At 44.6% G+C, this 27,235-nt stretch overlaps 1 protein-coding gene across 1 annotated transcript in view; it reads right to left on the reverse strand.

Moving 5' to 3' along the window:
* GREM1 (gremlin 1, DAN family BMP antagonist) overlaps positions 1-27,235 on the reverse strand; it is a 96,728-nt gene that overhangs the window by 50,303 nt on the left and 19,190 nt on the right. The window lies entirely within an intron of this gene.

The following is a 27,235-nucleotide window of genomic DNA, read 5'->3' on the forward strand; positions in this document are numbered from 1 at the left end:
ATCCACCTCCGTGCTTTACAGTAGGAATGGTGTTCCTATCATATGCCTTGTTGACCTCTCTCCAAATGTAATGTGTATGGTTGTAGCCAAAACGTTCAATTTTGGTCTCTTCACTTCAAATTACCTTGTTCCAGAAGTTTTGAGGCTTGTCTCTGTGCTGTTTTGCATATTGAAGGTGAACAGTAAACAAGAACTAAAGGAAGAACAAGAATTAATGCAACAGTCTGAGGTTTAAACAGCACTTATCGGGACTCTCGCTGGTCCTCCTTGATATACAGTCCGATGGGGGTTGCAGTACCAGCAACGGCCGGCGTAGAGTCCCGAGATGGGGTCCTCTGTCAACGGTCCGACTTCTGGCGGTCTCTGGTTTTACCCGCTAAGCCCCTAGTCCATAAATCTGTGCAACCAAAGTGAAAGAAGCTGCAGGTGTACCTGTATCAAAAGAAAGCTGATGCGCGCTAGCCAGAGGGAACCGCACCTCAGTGTCCTATAACCGGCCCACACTTCTCTGTACAAGTGCTGCCTGACATCTATCCGGGTGCCTTTCTCGGTCACTGTCCCGCTGGAGCGTTCAGATAAGCCTGGTCACGGCATGTCTCGGCTCTGCTGCGCTGGGTGTGGAGCACGCTGCGCACACTGCTACGCTCTCCCTGATGGCAGAAAACTGTCTGCTCCTTCGCGCACTCTCCTCACTGTCCGGCTTAGCCACGCCCCCTCTCCCCGAGTCGCGGAGCCTGTCAGGTCCCCTATGTTTTCCCCCAGGCAACATGGGATGCAGCCTCAGCAGTTCTGGACCTGGTATGATGCAGGCACCCGCTGCTCAGTCTTCCTCCTTACAAATGCAGCCTATTTTTCTTTAAGTGCCTCCTTATTGTACATCTTGAAACAGCCACACCGCTAGTTTTCAGAGAGTCCTGTATTTCAGCTGATATTTGTGGGTTTTTCTTTAATTCACAAACAATTTTCCTGACAGTTATGGACGACTTTTTCATATGATTTTCCATTTGTTAATCACAGTTTGAATGGTGCTGACTGGCATTATCAATTCCTTGAATATCTTTTTCCTGTTTTATACAGTTCAACTACCTTTTCCCATAGATCCATTGACAATTCCTTTGCTTTCCCCATGATTTATAATCCAGAAACATGAGTTGCTGGATAAAAGATGCAAGAGTCTGTCTGGATCCCAGAAACTCACTCAGCTTTTATGCACACACACTGATTACAAGCAAACAGGTCACAGGTGAGGATGTTACCTTTAGTAGCCATTCAAACCCATTTGTGCCAACTTCTGTGCATGTTATCAGGTCAAAATCACCAGGGTATGTGAACTTTTGATCACGGTCATTTGTATGTTTTGGGTTGTCATTGAGTGGAGAAAAAGTTTTGACGTTATCATTCATATTCTCTGAATAAAGGCCAAGAAAGCAAAAATTGTATGGAAACTTTTGAGCACAACTGAATCTACATATATACACCATATTATAAACCTTAGCTGCTGCAGAACCTCAGTCTATAGTGATGTGTATCTACATATATACCTCAATACACATCAGGTGCCGGAAAACCTCAGGCTGGAGCAGGAGGGGGAGAATCTGGCAGAGACTGGGAGCAGTTACAACAGGTCTCTGCCAGATAGGAAAACTCTAGCTAGTCTGGTGAGCAGCTGTCTTCTGATTCTGGAGGAGCTGCTCACTTACCAAGTACAGTGCCTTGTGAAAGTATTCGGCTCCCTGGAACTTTTTCAACCTTTTCCCACATATGCTTCAAACATAAAGATACCAAATGTACATTTCTCTAGTTGCCTTCCATGACAGCCCAGGAAGTTGTCTCCATATCCTAATGGGGGACAGGAAGCACAAGAGGTTAAAAGCGCCTCCTACCTCCCATTAACCAGTGTCTTTCCTGTTCCCCATGGGGCATGGAGAGGTTCCTGGTACGCTGCGCGGCAGTAGTACCTGTAAGCTTGTGCCGGGCAGTGGTGGTCGGGCCCTGGGCTTCCTCCTCCGCTTTCTGCTCCCGTCTCCTCCGGATTCTGGACCGCTATCCTGGTTTTCCTGCGTCCCCTTGCGGGGGTAAAGCGGACCAGTGATCCCCTGCCGGAGGCCTCCCTGACCTCTCCGGCATCTCCCCCTCCTGCGCGTGCTGTTCGGCGACCCGGCAGTCACGTGGTGCTTCGGCGCTTCACTTCCGGGTCGGACGCTCCTGTACAGGAGCGTTACCACATCCGGGATTCTGGACCTCCGAACGTCGTGTGAGGCACGCTGCATCCTCGCACGCCTGCCTGGGACTGTGGAGGGGGAGGGGACGGCCAATTGCCAGGCGCTGGGGCAGCATTTATTTTCTATATAAAGCTGCAGAAGACGTCTCAGGTAAGCCTGCTCAGCATGGATACGTCTTGCCCTGCAGCTGCAGAGCCCAGCGCTCCCCAAGCCCCAGTAAGTGTGGCAGGGATGGGTCCCATTTAAGGGTGGGTCTTAGAATACCTTCTCATACTGCTCCCTCTCTCGTTTCAGGGAGACAAGCCTGTCCATAGATCCACCACTAAATGCAAATGTGCTACATGTAATGAAAAATTGCCCTTAAAAATGGGAGAAAAAAAATTGTGCCAACCCTGTACGGACAAAATAATCCGGGCTGAACATCCTTCACTAATTGAAGAGATACGTTCCTTGGTTAGACAGGAGGTTCAAACCTCTTTAGCCACGTTTTCACGTCCCCCGCCGCCACCACCCCCCTCACCTGGTCCATCGCTTCCCAAGAAAAGAAAAATCCAGGAATACTGACTGCTCATATGTGTCATCCTCAGTTAAATGGGAAGACGTCCTACCTCATAAAACTCCTGAAATCAGAAAATACCTTTTCTCTTCTGAACATATTGAACAGTTGGTGTCTGTGGTGGGAATACTATGGGGCTAAAAGAGGAACCCGTTCCTCAGACTATACAGGATGAGTTATTTGGCATACATACTGATAAACAGACTGGCTTTCCCGTACATAAGAGTATCATTGATATGATCAATCAGGAATGAGAACTTCCAGAGAAACGGCTAACCACCCCATCAGACTTTCAACACAGGTTTCCTCTGGATGAAGATTTAATTTAATAGAACATCCCAAAAATAGATGTTCAGGTGGCAAAAAAGACTGCCCTGACGTTCGAAGACTCCTCCCAGTTAAAAGATCCTTTAGATAGGAAGATTGAAAGCCTACTTAAAAAATCCTGGGAAACCTCCACTTCGGCTCTCAGGTTTAATATTGCATCTACCTCTGTGGCCAGGTCTCTCTTCCGCTGGATGGAAGAATTTGAGAACCACATCTCTCAGGGAACTCCGAGAGATGATGTATTGGACTCCTTGCCTATTTTACATAGAGCAACTGGTTTTCTTGCAGACTCCTCCATGGAATCCATCCGTGTAGCCGCCAGATCCTTAGTCCAGACTAATTTTGCCAGAAGAGCTCTCTGGCTCAAGATACGGAGTGGAGATGTGACTTCAAAAATAAAATTGTGCTCCATTCCCTTTAAAGAAGACTATGTTTTCGGGCCTTCATTAGATGATATCCTGGAAAAAGCCACGGACAGGAAAAAGACTCTTCCTGAACAGAGACCTCCCAGGAAGCGTTTTTTTTCGGCCCTCCCTGTCTCAGCCCTCCCAGGCTAAGGACAAAGGGAAAACTGGTAGATGGAGCTATGCTAAGGGGAAACCTAAGAATATCCTTATCCCCCAGCAGCCACAGCAAGAAAAGCAATGACTCCGATCCAGTAGGGGGGAGGCTTTCGAACTTTGTTCACAGTTGGCAGAATATCTCCAACAGCCCCTGGGTCTTAAGTGTTATCCAGCAGGGTCTTTTTATAGAGTTCGAGGCCCCCCTCCCAGGATTATAAGAGTCACCTCCCCGTCATCTCTGGAGACTCAAATATTGATGATGTCAGGGTTACAAGACCTGATGACCTTGAGAGCAATTTCTATGGTCCCAGTAAACGAACAGGGAAGGGGGCATTATTCCCCTATATTCATGGTAAAAAGCCCTCCGGGCAAACCCGAATTATAATAGATCTAATGGCTCTCAATCAATACATCACCTACCGCAAATTCAAAATGGAGTCAGTAAAATCAGCCATTCCTCTGATAGCTCCTCATTCGTATATGGCGACAATAGATCTCAAGGATGCCTATTTTCATATCCCAATACATCCTTGTTACAGGATGTATCTGAGATTTGCGGTTCAGCTGAATCATAAGATTCTACATTTCCAGTACAATGTTCTTCCCTTCGGGATCTCAGCTCCAAGGGTTTTCTCCAGAGTCATGGCGGAAGCAGTATCTCATATCAGGAACCAAGACGTCGCCATAGTACCTTACCTAGACGACCTTCTAATCATTGGTCCTTCCACTGAAATTCTCAAACAGAGGGATTCCAGAACTTTGAACATTCTACAACTCTTGGGTTGGGTACCCAATCTAAAGAAGTCTCAACTTCTTCCATCAAAAATTATAAGGTTTTTGGGGGTCCTCTTGAACTCGGCAAACCAAAAATCTTTCTTACCAGAAGATCACCGGGAGAACTTGATACCCAAAGTTCTAGACTTCAAAAAACAAAGGTCCCCTACTCTGCGGACAGTGATGTCTCTTCTAGGGTCTATAACGGCCTGCATACAGTCAGTCCCGTGGGCTCAAGCCCATTCCAGAGTTCTGCAGGCGCACATTCTGGAAAACCGCAATGGAAATTTAAACTTCCTAAACAGAAGAATCTACACTCCAGGGAGAGTAAAAGCCTCCTTAACCTGGTGGGTGATCCAAACAAATCTTCTCAAAAGGTGTGGACTGGATACAAACTCCACTGGTGACAGTAACAACAGACGCCAGTCGTAGAGGCTGGGGTGCGGTTGTATCGCAAGTCCCATTCCAGGGTCACTGGAATCAAAAATAAAGCTCCAATTCTTCCAACCTCAGAGAATTGATGGCGGTGGAGAAGGCCCTTCTAGCTGCAAACAGTCTAATCATAGGTCAACATGTCAGAGTATACTCGGACAACATAACGACTGTAGTGCATCTCAAACACCAGGGGAGTCCGAAATTCAACTACCTGAGAGTTGTATCAAGCAGAATTTTTTGCTGGGCAGAAAAACATCTCTCATTATCAGCAATACACCTCAAGGGGGTCGGTAAATGTTCAAGCAGATCTCCTAAGTCGTCACGACTTACAACCAGGAGAATGGAGCCTGAAGACAGACGTTTTCAGGATGTTGACAAACAGATGGGGCCTTCACGACATAGATCTGTTAGCTTCAAGTTGGAATGCACAGGTCGAGGCTTACTTCTCTCTAGACCCCTGAGACAGATCTCAGGGAGTGGACGCTTTTGCCCATACATGGAGTTTCCGGTTAGCGTATGTATTTCCTCCAATACCACTGCTTGCAAAGACCCTCCGGAAGATCTGAGACGATCAGGTGCCGGCTATCCTGGTAGCTCCAGCATGGCCGAAGAGGAGCTGGTACCATCTCATCATGGAATTACAAGTAGATGGTCCAGTCTTTCTACAAACATCAGACGATCTTCTTCTTCTTCAGGGTCCCTTTCATCACCCGAACCCTAAAAAATTCAACCTGGCAGCCTGGCTACTGAAGCCCAGGTGTTAAGAGATACAGGACTCTCGGAATCAGTGATCTCCACTGGAAACCTATCACTAACGCTATATATAGAAACATTTGGAAAAGGTTCTCCTCGTGGTGTCACCCTTGTAATCCTGACCCCTTCCACCCTAATATCTCTCAAATATTTTTACAAAAAGGGCTGGAATTGGGGTTAAAGCAGAGTACATTGAAGGTTCAAGTATCAGCCTTGAGTTCTGTCTTTGACCAAGACCTTGCAGGTCATCGTTGGATAAAAAGGTTTATGGTCTCAGCATCAAAACGTCATCCAAAACAACAAATCTTTGTGCCATCATGGGACCTAAACATAGTCCTAAAAGGCCTTACGGCTCCTCCATTTGAGCCGCTATCTTCTTGTTCCTCGCAGCTCCTGTCCTGCAAAGCAGCCTTCTTAGTTGCCATATCTACTGTGAGACGAGTGGGGGAAATACAAACCCTTTCAATCAGGGAACCTTATCTCAGCATAAGGGACGATTCCATTGTGTTCCGACCTGATCCATGTTTTCTTCCAAAGGTGGTGTCAGAGTTTCACCGATCACAGGACATAGTCCTCCCATCGTTCTGTCACAATCCTACAAATCCAGAAGAACACAGATTCCATATTTTGGATGTACATCTATACTATTTAGAACAAACTAAATCCTTCAGAATTGACCAAAATCTCTTTGTTCATTTGTCTGGCCGAAACAAAGGCAAAAAAGTAGCGAAGAATACCATTGCCAACTGGATAAAAAAAAGCCATAACTGATGCATATTTAGCTCAGAATGTCGCGGTACCTACAGGCCTAAAGGCTCATTCCACCAGATCTACTTCTGTCTCCTGGGCTGAAAGGGCTGATGCATCCACGGAGCAGATTTGCAGGGCCGCAACATCTTCTCTACACACCTTTACTAAACATTATAGATTGGACTTCTGGTCCAACCGGGATCTAGTCTTTGGACGGAAAGTTCTCCAGGCTGTGGTCCCTCCCTAAATACAGAATTGGTTGGCATTCCTCCTGGGCTGTCGTGGAAGGCAACTAGAGAAAATAGAATTAGACCTACCGGTAATTCGGTTTCTAGGAGCCTTCCACGACAGCATTAATTACTTCCCGACATTCTTGGATATTTTTTCTAAGAACCTAAAAGGTAACTGGTGCTATGGTATCAGTTGTAAGTCACTGGTTGATGGGAGGTGGGAGGAGCTTTTAACCTCTTGCACTTCCTGTCCCCCATTAGGGTATAGAGATAACCTCCTGGGCTGTCGTGGAAGGCTCCTACAGAGAGCATCATGAAGACCAAGGACCACAACAGGCAGGTTTGTGATACTGTTGTAGAGAAGTTTAAAGCCGGATTTGGATACAAAGCGATCATATTGAAATGGAGTATCATACCACTGCAAATCTACCAAAATCCAGCCGTCCCTCTAAACTTTCATCTCAAACAAGGAGAAGACTGATCAGAGATGCAGCCAAGAGGCCCATGATCACTCTGGATGAACGGCAGAGATCTACAGCTGAGGTGGGACAGTCTGTCCATAGGACAACAATCAGTTGTACACTGCACAAATCTGTCCTTTATGGAAGAGTGGCAAGAAGAAAACCATTTCTCAAAGATATCCATTAAAAAGTGTAGTTAAAATTTGCAACAAGCCACCTGTGAGACAAACATGTGGAAGAAGGTGCTCTGGTCAGACGAAACCAAAATCGAACTTTTTGGCAACAATGCCAAACGATCTGTTTGGCATAAAGGCAACACAGCTCATCACCCTGAACACACCATCCCCACTGTCAAACACAGTGGAGGCAGCATCATGGTTTGGGCCTGCTTTTCTTCAGCAGGGACAGGGAAGATGGTTAAAATTGATGGGAATATGGATGGACCATTCTTGAAGAAAACCTGTTGGAGTTTGCAAAAGACCTGAGACTTGGACGGAGATTTTGTCTTCCAACAAGACAATGATCCCAAACAAAGCAAAATCTACAATGGAATGGTTCACAAATAAATGCATCCAGGTGTTAGAATGGCCAAGTCAAAGTCCAGACCTCAATTCAATCATGAATCTGTGGAAAAAGCTGAAAACTGCTGTTCGCAAACGATCTCCATCAAACCTCACTGAGCTCGAGGTGTGTGCTAAGGAAGAATGGGCAGGAATTTCAGTCTCTCGATGTACAAAACTGATAGAGACATACCCCAAGCGACCTGCAATCGCAGCAAAACGTGGCGCAACAAAGTATTAAGTTAAAGGGGCCGAATAATATTGCACGCCCCACTTTTCAGTTTTTGAATTTCCACAAAAATGTAAAATAACCAATACATTTCGTTCAACTTCACAATTGTGTTCCAATTGTTGATTCTTGACCAAAAATTTACATTTAGTATCTTTGTTTGAAGCATGATATATGGGAAAAGGTTGAAAAGTTCGAGGGAGCTGAATACTTTCGCAAGGGACTGATTATATATATATATATATATATATATATATATATATATATATATACACACATACATATATATATATATATACACACACACACATATATATACACACATACATATATATATATATATACACACATACACATATATATATATATATATATATATATATATATATATACACACATACATATATATATATATATATATATATATATATATACACACATACATATATATATATATATACACACATACATATATATATATATATATATATATATATATATATACACACATACATATATATATATATATATATATATATACATACATACATACATACATACATACATACATACATACATACATACATACATACATACATACATACATACATACATATGTAGCGCCCCCACCGCCGCAGGGCCGAGGGGTACCCGGTACCGGGCCTACAAGTCTCTGCTCTGGGGTTGTCACGGCGGCTAGGCCCCGGTTCCGTGACCCTGCCGTGGGGCGCACAGTGAATGATAGGTGTGGATGACGGATGATGGTAATAGTGGTGCGGTGCAGTAAATAACGAGGACACCAGTTTGCAGTCTCTTTACCTCTTTACTGAAGATCTCTGGGTCCTCAGTCCAGAATACGGTCCACCAGGCTGCGCAAGTCCGGCCGGTCCAATGGCACCTCCAGAGTTCTCTTCACAGGTGGAAATCGGTGCCTTCCTTCTAGCGCTATGTGTTGCGGTCCTTCCCTGCTGTGCTTACGGAAAGTCCCCACAACCGTCGTGTCTGTTTCTTAAGTTCCCTCACAACTCTATTAAATGATGTTCTTCTAATCCTCCGTCCCTCCCTGATATTCTGGTTGGAACGGCACCCGTTTGACGGGTAGGCTCGGAGCTCTTCCGGGACCCTAGAGTCGCCCCTCTCCACAGGTTGCCCCCCAAGACTTCATAGGTGATATGTGTTAGACAGCCCGCCTTAAACTGACTGTCCTGCCGCTGTTTAGAGTATTGCTTGAAGCTGATTGTTATAATACTCCCTCGGCGTTCCGGCCACCGGTAATGCGCCTCAGTAGGGTGTTGCTCCGGTCTTACAGCATGACCCCTACTGGTATTCTCCTATCGCTTGATCTCGTTTCTCACTCAGCACAATCTATCTCGCTTCTAGTCCTTTCTTGGGTCCCGCCGCTTCCCGGAGCTGGCGCGGACCCGTTACGTTCTTTCAAGTTGCCAAGCCTCTGTCAGGATCCCACCCCTGACAGAGACCCTACTGTCTCTTCCTCCACAACACCCTCTGCCACCAGGTGTTGCTTCGTCCAATCCAGTCAGCTTTCTGATCTAACTTCCTGCCTGACCCCCAGTTTACCCACTATGGTGGGGAGTGGCCTAATGAATAGAACCCTTAGCTCCCCCCGGAGGCCCAGCTGTGAAATGTATTGGTGTCTGTGATACCTGATCAGATGAACCCCTTCAGTGCCATCGGACGCACCCTAGCTCTCCATAGCGGCGGAGCCACAGTACTGCAACGACCAGGACTCTGGGGCGCTGCACATATATACACACATATAATATATATATATATATATATATATATATATATATATATATATATATATATCCTTCTGTAGAAGCTAGTCAATTTAAATAACTGTCCATGTCATGGGCAGATTGGATCTAGCAGATCTACTGATATTCTCGTACTGGCACCCGCTCATTCAGGGTGTCCTAAGTGGAGGCCCTTACTTCCTATTGGGTCTTAAGAGACAACCACTTTGATAAATGCAGTGTTTTGCGCTTAATCAGTATACATAATATTGTAATGTCTCTGCAGTTTGAGTTATCCAATGATTATTCTTTAGATTTATCAAAAGACAGTAAAACCTCTAAAGTAATACACGGTATTAGACATGATACCATTGCTTCAAGGGCATTTACTTATAAGTTCACTTGAAAGACCAGTCTTGTAATATATTTTCTGCATATGCCAAATACATGCATAGCCTGTAATGGGCTCGAAGCATGTGCCCAAGTGTCTTTGTAAGAGTATTATTTTTACGGCACTCTATAGCACTTGTATGTATGTGAATGTGTAGCACGCAATGGCATGTTTTTGGGCTATGCAGTTGGAGATCTTTCCAGTGTATTTGATGGATACTGACCAAAAATCATTGCATTGTATTAAATAGGTGCTTGAATATTATAAACCTGAGCATAATCTTCCTATATGTACCGCTTTCCTGATAAACAACCATATAAGACAGAAATTCTAAAGAAGTTATGAATTTTACCTATAGTTCCACCACATTGGAAAGAAAATGCCGTAAAAATAATTTTCTTTTTTGTAAGAAAATTCATTCTCATTATTAAGACTCAAGAGGAACAAGAGTCCCGTCCATCAATGTTTAGTCTTATGCGTTCGTTTAGGAGACCCTGAGGAATACAAGGTTGAGTAAATGTACATATTGTAATTGCAAAGGAAACCTCTGACCTTTGGTTAGGTTTCATAGAGAGGACCGAATCTTTACAGCCTACAGACAGTAGTTTTATTTGTTTTCCTACATACTGTAGGTCCCTGGGCTCTATACAGACTCCGGGAAATCTTCCAAATCTAGTGAGTTATTGCGGACTGCTAAAAATGTCGCCAAGAAGAATCCCATCAAGTGCTAAACCACCTATGCCAGTTCACATATACAGATTTAAAAAGAAATGTCAGTAGGATCAACTCTACCAATCTAACTGGGCATGCAGGTCATAGAAAGTTGAACAACATGATACCTTGATATCTGCGATCTGATGTCTTATTCCAGAGGAATCGCATGTTTATAAATATTTAAAATGAACTGCTAAGATCTATGGGCCAGACATAGATCTCCCCGAGAATCTGCCTCCAGGGCTCATTTTAAATTTAAAAAAAAAACTGACTGTTTGCTCTCTTGATCTACATTTCTCACATTGGCAATATCCCCTCTCATTTAAAATAAACTCCGATTTTCAGAGAAATCTATTTCCGGCCCATGGATCTTAGGAGCTCATTTACATGCTAAGAAAAACATGGATTTCTCTGGAATAACATCTGATCTCAGATATCAAGATATCATGTTATTCAGCCTACATGCCCATACAGATGGCTTAGGATTGTTAATCCTACTGACAGATTCCCTTTTAAAGGGAACCTGTCACCCCCAAAATCGAAGGTGAGCTAAGCCCACTGGCATCAGGGGCTTATCTACAGCATTCTGACGTCACGCGGGCACGCCCATTCCCAGCGTGCCTTGCGCGCGACGCCCGCCACGCACCCGGAAGCTAGGCCCAGAGCTGAAGGCGGCCGGCAGAGGGGGGAGAGAGCGGCGTGGCAGCTGCAGAAGAGCCTCAGGACTCCGGTCTGCGCTGGACCAACGCCCACAAGTGCGCGAAAGCCCCACAGGACCTGCGAACGGTGCTTCCACAGCCTGAAGGCCTGCATACAGGCACCCTGCCTGTTCTTCCAGTGCCGGGACAGGAGTGGGTGAGTGGAAATCTTCGAAAAAAAAAAAAAAAAGACACGCCGTGATTTCAGCACTAGGGCTCCCATCAGGACAAGAAACCCAACTAAAGCGAGGGAGAGGTACCGCCATTTTATTTCAGTAGGTTTCCTGTCCTGGCTGGGCGGATCCCTCTCTCAGGTGTGCTGTCATTGGGGAAGGGAAAATGCTCACTTGCTATGATTATGATTCAGAGCAATCTGAATATGACAACTATAGAGGTCTGCTGGAGACCTATGGTTGTCATGCCAACCCGTCAGTGATCCGCAATCACTTGGCGGGGTCACCGATTGGAGGGATTTCCAGCACGCTTCCGGTAAGTGAGAGTTAAATGCCGCTGTCAGAGATTGACAACGACATTTAGCAGGTTAACAGTCATGGGTGGATCACAATTCCACCCGTGGCTGTTAGAGGCACATGTCAGCTGTTCAAAACAGCTGACATGTGTCAGAAAGAAGTGGGCTCAGCCCCAAAGCCAACATCAAAGGGAGGGATTCTGACATGGGCGTACTATTACGCCCAATGTCAGAAAAAGATTAAAAAGTACTGACACTAGGATAGTTTCATAAATTTCAATATTCACAATTTAGACTAAGAGCCTTACTTAAAACACTGCCATGTCTCAGAAGCTAGATTTCAAAATACTAAAAAATGTGTTTTGCAATACAGAATTAAGTGTTGTCCACAACTCAGACAGCCCTCTTCTCAATCACGATATTTTCCTCATGTAAAATAACAGCTATAGTCACCTCCGATGCCGTTCCAACAGTGTTTGCCCTGTTACTATGACATTATTATTACATACTTGCTTTTCAGCCAGTGTGACCGCTTCACTCACTTCCTTAAGATGTCAATTATGTCTGAAGAGGAGAGTGCAGTAGCCCCTCATGTATATGCCACACGAATGGCGCCTGCACCAGAGGAGAGTATGGACTGTTATTTTACATATTGAAAACAGGGATTGAGAAAGTGGTCATAGTAGTAGTAGTAACCCCTTTGAAAGAACAGGGTAAGGGCACATACAGACGTCCAAACAAAATCGGTCCAAGATCGAATCGCAATACACGGACTGGATGCGGGTCTCTCGACCAAGAATGGCAGCTTCATAGAAATATATGAAACCATCACACTCGAGAGACCCACGGCCACTCCAAGAATTGCGGCCCACTCTTACTTACTTTAATTTTTATATAACTAGTTTAAATAGAAGAATATTGAGTAAATATTAGGAGTCATTTCTGATATGCCATTTAGATAAACTTGTTGAGAATATTCCCTCAATTTTAATTTGCAGATTAAAAAATTATATAACACACACACACACACACACACACACACACACACACACACCATATAGTACAGACCAAAAGATTTTTCTGCATTTTCATGACTATGAGAGTTGTAAATTCACACTGAAGGCATCAAAACTATGAATTAACACATGTGGAATTATATACTTGACAAAAAAAAAGTGTGAAACAACTGAAAGTCTTATATTCTAGGTTCCTCAGAGTAGCCACCTTTTGCATTGATGACTGCTTTGCACACACTTGGCATTCTCTTGATGAGCTTCAAGAGGTAGTCACCGGAAATGGTTTTCACTTCACAGGTGTGCCCTGTCAGGTTTAATAAGTGGGATTTCTTGCCTTATAAATGGGGTGGGGACCATCAGTTGTGTTGTGCCGAAGTCTGGTGGATACACTGCTGATGGTCCTACTGAATAGACTGTTAGAATTTGTATTATGGCAAGAAAAAGCCTGATTACTTACCTGTAATGCTCTTTTAATGAGTCCACGACAGCACCCATTTTGAGAGAGAAGGACCCGCCCATAGGAACAGGAAACCTACAGAGATAAAAAGGGCGGTCCCCCTCTCCTCCTCAGTTGTTTTTCAGAGTACGAGAGGAACCGCCGTTGTTAAATTAATAAATGCGTGTAATTTTCTACACATTTGCTTATTTATGTTCACCCATGAAAAGTATATTACTGTGTGAATAATTATACATAACTAACTAGGGTGGGAAGTGAGAGGGTGCTGTCGTGGACTCATTAAAAGAGCATTACCGGTAAGTAATCAGGCTTTTTACCCTTCGCCACGACAGCACCCACTTTGAGAGACTTACCGAGAACCTTCACCTGGGTGGGATCACCGTGCTGAGAACCGCTCTCCCAAAAGCTAAGTAAGATGAAGAGGATAAGTCAAGACTATAATGTTTATAAAAGGTTGAGGGTGACGACTAAGTTGCAGCCTTACATATGAGCTCAACGGAGATGTTCTCTTTCTCCGCCCAAGAGGACGATACAGCGCCAGCCGAATGAGCCTTCACACCTTCTGGAGGAGCCTTGCCTTTTGATGAGCAGGCTAGACAGATGGCATCTCTAATCCATCGGGACAAGGTAGCCTTTGTGACCCTATAACCTTTTCTGTGACCCTGAAAATATATAAACAGAGCCCTACTCTGTCTCCAGGAGTGGGTTCTCTCTATATAGGTCAAGATTGCTCTTTTGACATCCAACATGTGCAGCTTCTCTTCCTCTGGACTTAATGGATTGTCATAAAAGGAAGGAAAATCTCGAGATCTATGATAATTTGTCGCTACCTTCGGGAGATATGATGGATCTGATTTGAGAACTACCCTATCCTGGTATGTCAATAGGAAGGGAGGGTCTACAGAAAGTGCCTGGATGTCTCCGACTCTTCTAGCAGATGCTAAGGCTATCAATAAAGCTACCTTGTATGAGATAATCTTTAGAGAAATAGCTTGTAATTGCTCCAAGCGGGGTTCAGTTAAAGCATCAAGGACTAGATTCAAGTCCCAGGGTGGTAGACGTGGAATATGTAGTGGGGTACTCCTTTCACATGCTTTAATGAATCTCGCTATCCATCTGTCACCAGCTATATTAGCCCCATAAAGAGCTCCAAAGCAGAAACCTGAACCTTTAATGTATTTATTGAGTCCCAGTTCATAACCCCTGTAAGAACTCTAGGATGGTCTCAATTGGGACTGTATTAGAGAGGGGTTTTGCATAAAAGCTCAAATACTTCCTCCATACTCTACTGTATATTACAGTTGTAGACTTTTTTCTACTTAATAGTAGTGTATTAATTACATCTTGGGAAAAACCTTTTGAAATTAGTATTTGCCTTTCAAGTTCCATGCCGTCAAGTGGAGTCCCTTCACCTGTGGGTGATGGAATGGATCTTGAGACAGTAGGTCTGGGATTGTTGGCAGTATCCAGGGATCACAAACTGACATCACTCGGAGGCATGAGAACCAAGGTCTTCTTGGCCAGAAGGATGCTATTAGAATCACCCTTGCTTCTTGCCTTATCTTTTTGATCGCCAATGGAATCAACATCATTGGTGGGAAGGTATAAGCTAGGTGGAATTTCCAGGGATACTGGAGTGAGTCTATTATGTCTGGGTGATCCACTGCGTTTAGGGAGGCGAATGTTTGCACCTGTCTGTTTTCCCTGGTTGCGAATAAATCTATTTGTGGAAGTCCCCATATGTGGACTATCTTCCTGAATACCAGAGCATTGAGAGTCCATTTCCCTTGGCGAAGCTTGTGGCGACTGAGGAAGTTGGCTTTTGAGTTTTCTACTCCTCTGATATGAAGGGCCGTGAGGGATAAGAGGTTGACTTCTGCTAGATCAAAGATATTTGTTGTTGAAGACAGACTTCCCGATCGCGTTCCGCCTTGACGATTTAAATATGCGACAACTGTCGTATTGTCCGATAGGATTCGGACATGAGATCCTCGGAGCTGGGGAAGGAAACAATTCAAAGCATGATTAACTGCATTCAGTTCCTTCCAGTTGGAGGACTGCTGTGATTCCACAGTGTTCCAGCGGCCTTGGGCTACATCCTGACCTAAATGAGCCCCCCACCCTTCTGGGCTTGCATCAGTGGTAATTATTTTAGAGGGGTTTTATTGTCCATGGGACCCCTCTGGACAAATGGTCTTTATCTAACCACCAAGACAAAGAATTAAGCACCTCCTTAGAAAGGGTATTCTTTGCATTTAAACGTCCCTGACAATGGAATTGCGCAAATAGGATCTCATGTTGTAAGGTTCTAGTGTGGCATTGGGCCCATTGTACTGCAGGGATGCAGGAAGTGAGTGAGCCTAAGAGACATGGCGTCTTAGTGACATCCGAGGATTAGATCTCACCATATTAACTTTCGATATAATGGTCAACTTCTTGGATTCTGGTAAGAGACATCTCTGACTTAGAGTCCAAGTGTAACCCCAGGAAGGACTGGAGGGTTTCTGGATGAAGTCTGGATTTCTCGAAGTTCACAATCCGTCCTAAAGTCTGTAAAGATGAAATGGTATTAGCCAAGCGCTCTTTACATTGTGAGGCAGAGTTTCCAATTATTAAAAAATCATCCAGGTAGGCACAATTAATGTATCCTGTTGCCGTAGATAGACCATCACCTCGAGCATAACCTTCGTGAAAATAAGAGGAGCCATTGAAAGGCCGAATGGCATCGCTGTAAACTGGAAGTAATGGATCCGGCCTCCCAGGTTGACTGCCACTCTGAGGTATTGTTGATGCTGTACATGGATAGGAAGATGGTAGTACGCATCCTTCAAGTCTAACCTCGTCGTAAAACATCTAGGAAATAAAAGTTTAATGGTAGACATGATTGATTCCATCTTAAAAGGTGCGATCATACAAAAAAAAAATAATTTAAGGTTTATTAATTATAGTACGGAAAGAACCATCAGGTTTTGGAATCAGAAATAAAGGGGAGTAAAATCTCCTTCCTTCCTGGTTTTTTGGGACTTCTATAAGAAGATTTTTAGCCAAGAGTGAATATTTCTGACTGGAGTGCCTCTTGCTGTTCTGGACCGCTCATAGATGTTACATTGAAAGTATCTTGTGGGAGTTGAAAAAATTCTAATTTTAATCCTGTTTTTATTAGGTGGAGGATTCACTGACTTGATGTTATATGTTCCCACTTATGGTGAAAAACAGAATTATTCTTACCGTTAATTCGGTTTCTAGGAGCCTTCCACGACAGCCCAGGAGGTTGTCTTCATACCCTAATGGGGGACAGGAAGCACAAGAGGTTAAAAACCCCTCCCACCTCCCATTAACCAGTGACTTACAACTGAACCCATAGCACCGGTTACCTTTTAGGTTCTCAGAAAAATATCCAAGAACATCGGGAGGGAATTAATGCTGTCGTGGAAGGCTCCTAGAAACCGAATTAACGGTAAGAATAATTCTATTTTCTCTAGTTGCCTTCCACAACAGCCCAGGAGGAATGCCAACCAATTCTGTATCTAGGGAGGGACCACAGCCTGAAGAACTTTCCGGCCAAAGACTAGATCCCGGTTGGACCAGAAGTCCAATCTATAATGCTTAGTAAAGGTGTGTAGAGAAGATCATGTTGCAGCCCTGCAAATCTGCTCTGTGGAGGCACCAGCTCTTTCAGCCCAAGAGACGGAGGTAGATCTGGTGGAATGAGCCTTTAGGCCAGCAGGAACCGCAATATTCTGAGCTAGATACGCCTCAGTAATGGCCTTTTTTATCCAGCTGGCAATGGTACTCTTCGCTACTTTCTTGCCCTTGTTTCGGCCAGATAAATGAACGAAGAGATTTTGGTCAATTCTGAAGGATTTAGTTTGTTCCAAATAGTGTAATACTATACGACGTACATCCAAGGTATGGAATCTGTTCTTCCGGACTTGTAGGATTCTGACAGAACGATGGGAGGACTATGTCCTGTGATCGGTGAAATTCTGACACTACTTTTGGAAGAAAACATGGATCTGGTCGGAACACAATGGTATCATCCCTTATGGTAAGATAAGGTTCTCTAATTGAGAGGGCTTGTATTTCCCCCACTCGTCTTGCAGTACAAATGGCAACTAAAAAGGCAGTTTTGCAGGACAGAAGCTGTGAGGAACAAGATGATAACGGCTCAAATGGAGGAGCCGTAAGGCCCTTTAGGACTATGTTTAAGTCCCAAGATGGCACAAAAATTTGCTGTTTTGGACAATGTCTTGATGCTGAGACCATAAACCTTTTTATCCAACGATGACGTGCAAGGTCTTGGTCAAAGACAGAACTCAAAGCTGACATTTGAACCTTTAATGTACTCTGCTTCAACCCCAACTCCAATCCTTTTTGTAGAAAATCTAATATTTGTGAGATATTAGGATGGAAGGGGTCAGGATTATGAGGCTGACACCATGAGGAGAACCTTTTCCAAATTTTGCTATATATAACATTGGTGACAGGTTTTCTGGACTTTTGAAGAGTAGCAATCACTGACTCTGAAAGACCTTTAGCTCTTAATACCTGAGCTTCAATAGCCAGGCTGCCAGCTTGAATTTTTGGGGGTTCGGATGATAAAAGGGACCCTGGAGGAGAAGATCTTCTGAGGTTTGTAGAAAGACTGGACCATCCACCTGTAACTCTCTGATGAGGGGGTACCAGCTCCTTTTCGGCCATGCCGGAGCTACCAGAATAGTCGGGACTTGATTGTCTCGGATCTTCCGAAGGGTCCTTGCAAGCAACGGTATTGGAGGAAATACGTATGCTAGTCGGAACCTCCATGTATGGGCAAAGGCATCTACTCCTTGAGACTTGTCTTTGGGGTCTAGAGAGAAGTAGTTCTCAACCTGTGTATTCTGACTTGATGCTAAAAGATCTATGTCGGGAAGGCCCCATCTGTTCGTCAACATTCTGAAAACATCCGCCTTCAGGCTCCATTCTCCTGGTTGTAAGTCGTGACGACTTAGGAGATCTGCATGAACATTTACTGAGCCTTTGAGGTGTATTGCTGATAGTGACAGGAGATGTTTCTCTGCCCAGCAAAAAATTCTGCTTGATACTACTTTCAAGTGGTTGAACTTTGGACTCCCTTGGTGTTTGAGATGTGCTACAGTCGTTATATTGTCCGAGTAAACTCTGACATGTTGACCTACAATTAGACTGTTGGCGGCTAGAAGGGCCCTCTCCACTGCCATCAACTCTCTGAGATTGGAAGAACTGGAGCTCTCTTTCCGATTCCAGTGACCCTGGAATGGGACCTGTGACACAACCGCCCCCCAGCCTTTTTGACTGGCATCTGTTGTCACTGTCACCAGTGGATTTTGTGTCCAGTCCACACCTCTTAGCAGGTTTGTCTGGATCACCCACCTGGTTAACGAGGACTTTACCTTGCCTGGAGTGTACACTCTTCTGTTTAGGAAATTTGGATTTCCATTCCAGCTTTCCAGAATATATGCCTGCAGAACTCTGGAGTGGGCCTGAGCCCACTGGACGGATTGTATGCAGGCCGTCATCGACCCCAGAAGAGACATTGCTGACCGCAGAGTAGGAGACCTTTGCTTTTTGAAGTTTAGGACCTTGGATATCAGGTTCTTCCGGTGCTCTTCTGGTAGAAAGGATTTTTGATTTTCCGAGTCCAATAGGACCCCCAGAAATTTTATCACCTTTGATGGTAATTGAGGAGACTTCTTCAGATTGGGTATCCAACCCAAAAGCTGTAAGATGTTCAGGGTTCTGGCAATCCTCTGATTGAGAATTTCGGCGGAAGGACCAATAATTAGGAGGTCGTCCAAGTAGGGTACTATGGCGACGTCTTGGTTTCTGATATGAGATACAGCTTCCACCATGACTCTGGAGAAAACCCTTGGGGCCGAGGAGATCCCGAAGGGAAGAACATTGTATTGGAAATGCAGAATCTTGTGATTCAACTGGACTGCAAATCTTAGATACCTCCTGTGACGAGGATGTATCGGAATATGGAAATAGGCATCCTTGAGGTCTATTGTTGCCATATATGAATGAGGAGCTATCAGAGGGATGGCTGATTTTACTGACTCCATTTTGAATTTGCGGTAAGAAATGTATTGGCTGAGAGCTTTTAAATTTATGATCCGGGCTTGTCCGGAAGGCTTTTTTTACCATAAATATATGGGAGTAATGCCCTTTCCCTTGTTCGTTTACCGGGACCATTGAAATAGCTCTCGAGGTTAGCAAATCTTGTAAACCTGACATCAGTTTTTGAGTCTCCCGAGATGACAGGGAGGTGACTCTTAGGATCCTGGGGGGAGGCGCCTCGAACTCTATAAGGAGACCCTGTTGGATAACACTTATGACCCAAGGGCTGTTGGAGATATTCTGCCAACTGTGAACGAAGTTCGAAAGTCTCCCCCACACTGGATCGGAGTCATTGTTTTTCTTGCTGTGGAATAAGGATATTTTTGGGTTTCCCCTTAGCATAACTCCATCTACCGGTTTTTCCTTTACCCTTAACCTGAGAGGGTTGGGACTGGGAGGCCCGAAAAAAACGCTTCCTGGGAGGTCTCTGTTCAGGAAGAGTCTTTTTCCTGTCCGTGGCTTTTTCTAGGATGTCATCTAGTGAGGGTCCGAACACGTAGTCACCCTTAAAGGGAATGGAACACAGCTTTATTTTTGAAGTGACATCTCCACTCCACATTTTAAGCCAGAGGGCTCTTCTGGCCGAATTCGTCTGGACTAGAGATCTGGCGGCTCCACGGATAGATTCCAGGGAGGCGTCTGCAAGAAACCCAGTTGCTCTATGTAAAATAGGTAAGGAGTCCAATACTTCATCTCTTGGAGTACCCTGAGAGATGTGGTTTTCTAATTCCTCTATCCAGCAAAAAAGAGACCGGGCTACGCAGGTGGATGCAATATTGGAATGAACCCTTAAAAAATTCCATCAGACCAGATTATATTAAATAAAATATATTTTTTTATTAAAAATAAATTGCAATCACAAAAAACATCACCAAAACGTATGGAAATTTTTATTATTACTAAAATTGTATAATCTACAACAGATATTTATTTATTAAGAATATAAAACATACAACTATAGATAATATGTATCTCCTCCAATCGAGGTTTACTTAGGGATAGATAAAAAAATATGTATATAAAAATCCCGTATATGCAAGACAGGGCAAGTCCAAACTGATCAGTATAATAAACATAAAAATATATATAATGCAGCAAATAATAATTTAATAATATAATATGTGATAAAAATCAGTCAAATAAATTTGTGAATAATGTGTGTATATCCATATATACACACACACACACCTATTGTGTGCAGCAAAATAAATCAATTCATAATAAAGTGCAATAGTGCAATAAAAAATAAATTGCATACAAAACAACCAGTGTGTCCACAAAAGTTGTGAGGTAAAAAACAAAAAACAATTAATTATATATTACCCAGTAAAAGCGCTGCCAAATGTGCCAAAATATATTATGAATACTGACCAGTTAGGAGTACCACTGCCCTGCACACACCACTCCAACGCCGTTTCGCTCACTGCTTCATCCCTGATGAAGCAGTGAGGGAAACGGCGTTGGAGTGGTGTGTGCAGGGCAGTGGTACTCCTAACTGGTCAGTATTCATAATATATTTTGGCACATTTGGCAGCGCTTTTACTGGGTAATAAAATTGTTTTTTGTTTTTGGCTCACAACTTTTGTGGACACACTGGTTGTTTTGTATGCAATTTATTTTTTATTGCACTTTATTATGAATTGATTTATTTTGCTGCACACAATAGGTGTGTGTGTGTATATATGGATATACACACATATTATTTACAAATTTATTTGACTGATTTTTATCACATATTATATTAAATTATTTGCTGCATTATATATATTTTTATGTTTATTATACTGATCAGTTTGGACTTGCCCTGTCTTGCACATACGGGATTTTTATATACATATTTTTTTATCTATCCCTAAGTAAACCTCGATTGGAGGAGATACATATTATCTATAGTTGTATGTTTTATATTCTTAATAAATAAATATCTGTTGTAGATTATACAATTTTAGTAATAATAAAAATTTCCATACGTTTTGGTGATGTTTTTTGTGATTGCAATTTATTTTTAATAAAAAAATATATTTTATTTAATATAATCTGGTCTGATGGAATTTTTTAAGGGTTCATTTCTATAGTGTTTTTCCTCAGTTTATAAAAATTATTATCTCTGGTGTTTCTTTCTATATAGGTTGTTGGATGCAATATTGGACCTGAGGGCCGAAGTGGAAGTTTCCCAAGATTTTTTGAGCAGGCTTTCAATCTTCCTATCTAAGGGATCCTTTAACTGGGAGGAGTCTTCGAACGGCAGGGCAGTCTTTTTTGCCACTCTAGCCACCTGAACATCTATTTTTGGGATGTTCCATTTAATGGAATCCTCATCCAGAGGAAACCGGTGTTTGAAGTCTGATGGAGTGGTTAGCCGTTTTTCAGGAAGTTCCCACTCATTATTGATCATATCAATGATGCTTTTGTGTACGGGAAACCCAGGTTGTCAGTATGTATGCCGAATAACTCATCCTGTATAGACTGAGGAACGGGTTCCTCCTTAAGCCCCATAGTATTCCTCACTGCGGACACCAATTCCTCAATATATTCAGAGGAAAAAATAGGTATTAGTCCTACTGGTAATTATGTTTCCAGGAGTCCATACTGACAGCACCCTGGAGGACATCCTTCTCCTCCTTGCAGGGACAGGAAACACACGAGAGTTCAAATATCCGGTTCCACCCTCCAATCCTCAGTGTTGTAACAAGAACCAATCATGGAATAATGCAAATAAAATATTTTAATGACAGAATCATAATACAAAATAGTATATAGGCACAAATTTGAATACACCTGAGAATATTACGTACATGGGGGGGAACTACCGGTGCTGTCAGTATGGACTCCTGGAAACATAATTACCGGTAGGACTAATACCCATTTTCCAGGACGTCCCTCCTGACAGCACCCTGGAGAGTACCAAAGCACCTCCTCAGGGTGGGATTACTGCTTGGAGGACCTTCCTCCCAAAGGCCGTGTGCTGACCGGATGTAACATCAAGTTTATAGTGTTTACAAAAAGTGTCAGCCCTGGCCCATGTTGCGACCTTACAGATCTGTTCTACGGAAGCTCCTGCACGCTCCGCCCAGGAGGCGGACACCCCACGGGTAGAGTGGGCTTTTAAGCCTAAAGGAGGGGACATACCGTCTGACTGATAAGCGTCTGTGATCACCTCTGTGATCCAACGTGAAATTGAAGCCTTAGAGGCCTTCTTCCCCTTATTCTTTCCCCCGAACAGAATAAAAAGGTTTGGATCAGTACGCCAAGAGTCTGTGGCCTTTAGGTAATCCAAAACCCCTTGTCTAACATCTCTTTCTCATTAGCAGGGTTATTACAAAATGAAGGGAGGATTGCTTCCTGATTCCTATTTTTAATAGAGGCTACTTTCGGGATAAAGGCTGGATCTAATCTCAGAATTAGACCATCTTCCCTGATTTGCAGATAAGGATCTCTGATACATAGAGCCTGAATTTCTCCAACCCTCTTGGCCGTAGTTATCGCCACTAAAAAAGCCGTTTTACGAGTGAGAAAAGAAATAGGCATATTATCCCCCGAAGAATAAACTCCTTTACATAGTGCCCTAAGAACCAAGTTAAGGTCCCAGGATGGTGACAGCTGCCGAATAGTGGGACGAATTCTCTGAGTGGCCCGAATAAACCTTATTATCCATGGGTGAGATGCCAAAGGATAGTCCAGGAATGAGCTTAGCGCAGACACCTGGACTTTTAATGTGCTGGGTCGAAGACCCAAGTTAAAAATTTCTGTAAGTAGTCTAAGATACCAGGGATGTCCAGAGAACCTGATACAACATTGGACCTGCCACCTTCTAGACAAAAACGCTTCCAGATTTTTTGGTAAATGGCTGAGGTAACGGGTTTTCTACTACCTTGGATAGTAGATATGACCTGGTCTGACAAGCTCTTCGTCTTTCAGCCTGGATCCTGAAAGGGACATCCTGAAGTCAGAGTTTGCTTGGGTCTGGGTGATACACTGGACCTTGGTGGATGACTCTCCCCCTGATGGGTAATTCGACTGGATTGTCGACTGCTAATGTCCCCAACACCGGGAACCAGCTTCGTCTCGGCCAATACGGGATGATCAGGATGACCATTGCATGATCTTCCCTGATCTTTCAAAGTACAGCTGGAATTAATGCCAGGGGTGGGAATGCATATGACAGCGGTTGGTCCCATTGCTGACTCAGGGCATCTACCCCTTCTGGCAGATCCGAGGGGTTCAGGGAGAAGAATCTTGGGGTCTTCGCGTTCCTCCTGCTCACGAATAGGTCTATGTTGGGGGTTCCCCATTTGCAACATAATTCTCGGAAGATGCTCTGCTCCAATTCCCACTCTGTTGGACACAGATTCCGTCTGCTTAAGTAATCCGCTATCACATTCTGGGATCCTTCTAGATGGATAGCTGTAATAGATAGCACAGTGTCCTCTGCCCACCTGAAGATCATCTCTGCTAGATCCTGCAGTGGTTGATAACTTGGTCCTCCCTGATGGTTCAGGAATGAGACTGTTGTTACATTGTCGGAAAAGATTCTTATGTGGCGATCTGAGAGTATGAGCTGATTGTGCTTCAATGCTTGCCATACGGCGTAGAGCTCTCTGAAGTTGGATGATCTGCTTCTTATGCTTTCTGGCCACTTGCCTTGCAAGATTCTGCCTTGCAGATGAGCTCCCCAGCCCCATGCGCTGGCGTCCGTAGTGATAACTACGTAAGGGGAGGTGACCCACAGAACTCCCACCTTTAAGTTCTCCGATCGTGTCCACCAGAAGAGAGATCTTCTTGTTAGACCGTTCAGCCTCAATGGAGCCTCTAGGGAAGACTGACGGCGATCCCAAACTGACAAGATCTGCTTCTGTAGATGTCTTGAGTGTGACTGCGCCCACCTGACGGATGGTATGCAGGCTGTCATTAGGCCTAGAACCTTCATAGCCATTCTTATGGTAACTCGATGTTCCAATAGATACCAGACCGGAGTCTGAATTATCCTTCTTTTGACTCCGGGTAGTAAAGATATTCTGCGTCTGGAATCCAGGTGCACCCCCAGGAAGGTCTTCCTTCGTTCTGGTAGAAGATCGGATTTCTGCCAGTTTAGTACCCAGCCGAGATGCTCCATCAGTGCGATAGTCCGCTCTCTGTGATCTTCCAGGAGCTTTACGGAATCTGCCACAAGAAGGAAATCGTCCAGGTACGGAATTATTATGATGCCCTGTTTCCTCAGGAATGCCACCATCTCTTATACAAGTTTGGTAAAAATACGAGGAGCGGAAGCCAGACCGAAGGGGAGGCCCTGAAACTGAGTGGCAGGTCCGGGTTGGCAGGGCTACAGCAAATCTCAGCAGGTTCTGAGACAAGGGATGTACTGGGACCTGGTAGTAGGCCCTTTTTAGGTCGATAGTACACATGACCGCATTTTGGTTTATAAGCGGAATTGCTGACCGAATGGATTCCAGGCGGAACCTTCTGTATCTCACCCATGCATTCAAAGGCTTTAGATTTATTATTGTGCGGGTGTCGCCCGATGGCCGTGTGATCGTGAACAGGGAAGAGTAGTGACCTTTCCCCAGCTCTGACTGAGGGACAGGAATTATTACCTCTGTCCTGAGCATGTCTTGTAGGTCTATTAGAATAGCCGAATCTGGTTTGACTATCGTAGGTGTAATGTATCTTTCTGGGGGAGGAGAGTAAAGTTCTATGCTGTAACCTTCGGAAACAGTACTGAGAGCCCACTGATTTTGAGTAATCTGGGTCCAATTTTCTGCGAACATACGGAGCCTCCCCCCCAATGTGAGTGGCGTCATAGAGACTTATTTTTATACGATGGGCTAAAGAAAGATCCCCTGTTCCTATTGCGCTGTCCACGGGAGCCTCTGTAGGATCCTCTGCTGGACCGACCCTGACCTTTAAGATCGAACTGCTTTCTGGAGAAGAAACCTCTCCGAAAGGGCTGGGAACGTTTAGGTTTGTCCTCCGGAAAACCTTTCTTTTTATCGGAAGCTGACTCAAGGATAGAGTCCAAAGCCGGTCCAAACACCCTCTGTCCTGAAAACGGAATAGAGCAGAGTTTGGATTTGGAAGCATTGTCGCCAGACCATGACCTTAGCCACACCGCCCTCCTAGCTGCATTGGATAGTGAGCTATTACGGGCTGAAAATCTGACTGATTCAGCTGTCATATCAGATAAGAAGACCATTGCAGACTTCATTATGGGAAAGGAGTGCACAATATCTGATCTGGGGGTCTTATTGGATAATTGCTCTTCCAACTTCCCCATCCATAAGTACATAGATCTGGCCACCGAAGTGGCCGCTATGTTTGTTCTAATCAAAGCTGCAGAAGCCTCCCAAGCCCTTTTAAGGAGGATGTCAGCCTTCCTATCCATAGGGTCACGAAGACTGGAGGAGTCTTCGAAGGGTATCGCAGTCTTTTTTGTGACCTTTGCTATGGGAACGTCAATTTTAGGGATCTCCTCCCATAGCTTGACTTCCTCCGGATCGAACGGCAGGCGACTTTTGAAGTCACGGGATAGCACTAATCGGTGCTCAGCCTCCTTCCATTCCTCTAGGACCATAGCTTTGATATGATCACTAATGGGAAACACAGTCAGGTTTCATGTCACAAGTCCCCCGAACATCAAGTCCTGTCTGGACTGTGGTTTAGAAGTATCTTCGATTTGCATCGTATTTCTAACAGCCTGGACAAGTTCATCTGTCTCCTCGGACTGGAAGAGATACTTCCTGGCTCTGTCCTGGTTTTCTACGGGAATTTCTCCTTCCTCTTCTGATAGTGAATCCCTAAACTCGGAACCTTCATCAGAAGAATACTCTGGCTCCCCCTGGACTTCCTCCTTCCTGGCACGCTTGCAACCAGCTATGGGACTGGCAGGCCTAGAATGCGAAAGGCTGGATATAGAAGCCTGCACCTCTTCCCGTATAAGGGATCTCATCTCAGAAAACATTGATGACTGCTCGTCCTTCATAACCTTAGACGTACAGGTGGCACAGAGGGTCTTGCCATGGGAGTCTGGGAGTTTAGTATGGCATACAGGACATCTGATGCTCTTCATTGTGGCCTTCCAAGATATTTTGGCTGTGGCTGGGGGAGCAGCGGGGTTTCCCTTATCCTAAACAATATAAGATAGGGAGTAATAGGCTAGAGGGAGCGAGGAGTTTAGAGAATACAAAGGGTGTACTGCCCAGGGCAGGCTTACCCCTTCCTCATCGTTTCTGTCTTCCATAGCCGGTTCCTGAAGCAGACGATACCACTCCTGATGCAGGTGCTGGACGCTAACACAGAAGCGACTGCTCTGACAGCGTTCTCCTGTTGGAGTGTCTGCTTTCCCCGCTCATAGAACGCCACCGGAAGTGACGTTTCGCCGGCTCCTCTGAGACCGGAAGTGACGCGGCTCCCCAGACCCGGAAGTGCCGACTGGCTGTAGTGTCTCCTGACCGCGCGCTCTACCGGATGGAGGCCTGCCTGGATCGTCGCCGCGTCCTGAACCGAGAGCCCCCCAATGGGGGGAGCGGTTCAATCCCGGAGCATCGTCCCACTCCGGGCCTCTGGGGTAGAGGGACTCCCCTCCGGGGAGTTACGACCCTGAGCCGCTTGACAGGGGGAAGGATTGGAAGACCGCTCGATCCCCCTGAGCTCGGTAAGCTGCTGCTTCTCTACGTGTGTCCCTCCATGCAGGGACAGGAAAAACACTGAGGATTGGAGGGTGGAACCGGATATTTGAACT

The sequence above is a fragment of the Ranitomeya variabilis genome, chromosome 1 (assembly GCF_051348905.1).
Source record: "Ranitomeya variabilis isolate aRanVar5 chromosome 1, aRanVar5.hap1, whole genome shotgun sequence".
Lineage (NCBI taxonomy): Eukaryota > Metazoa > Chordata > Amphibia > Anura > Dendrobatidae > Ranitomeya > Ranitomeya variabilis.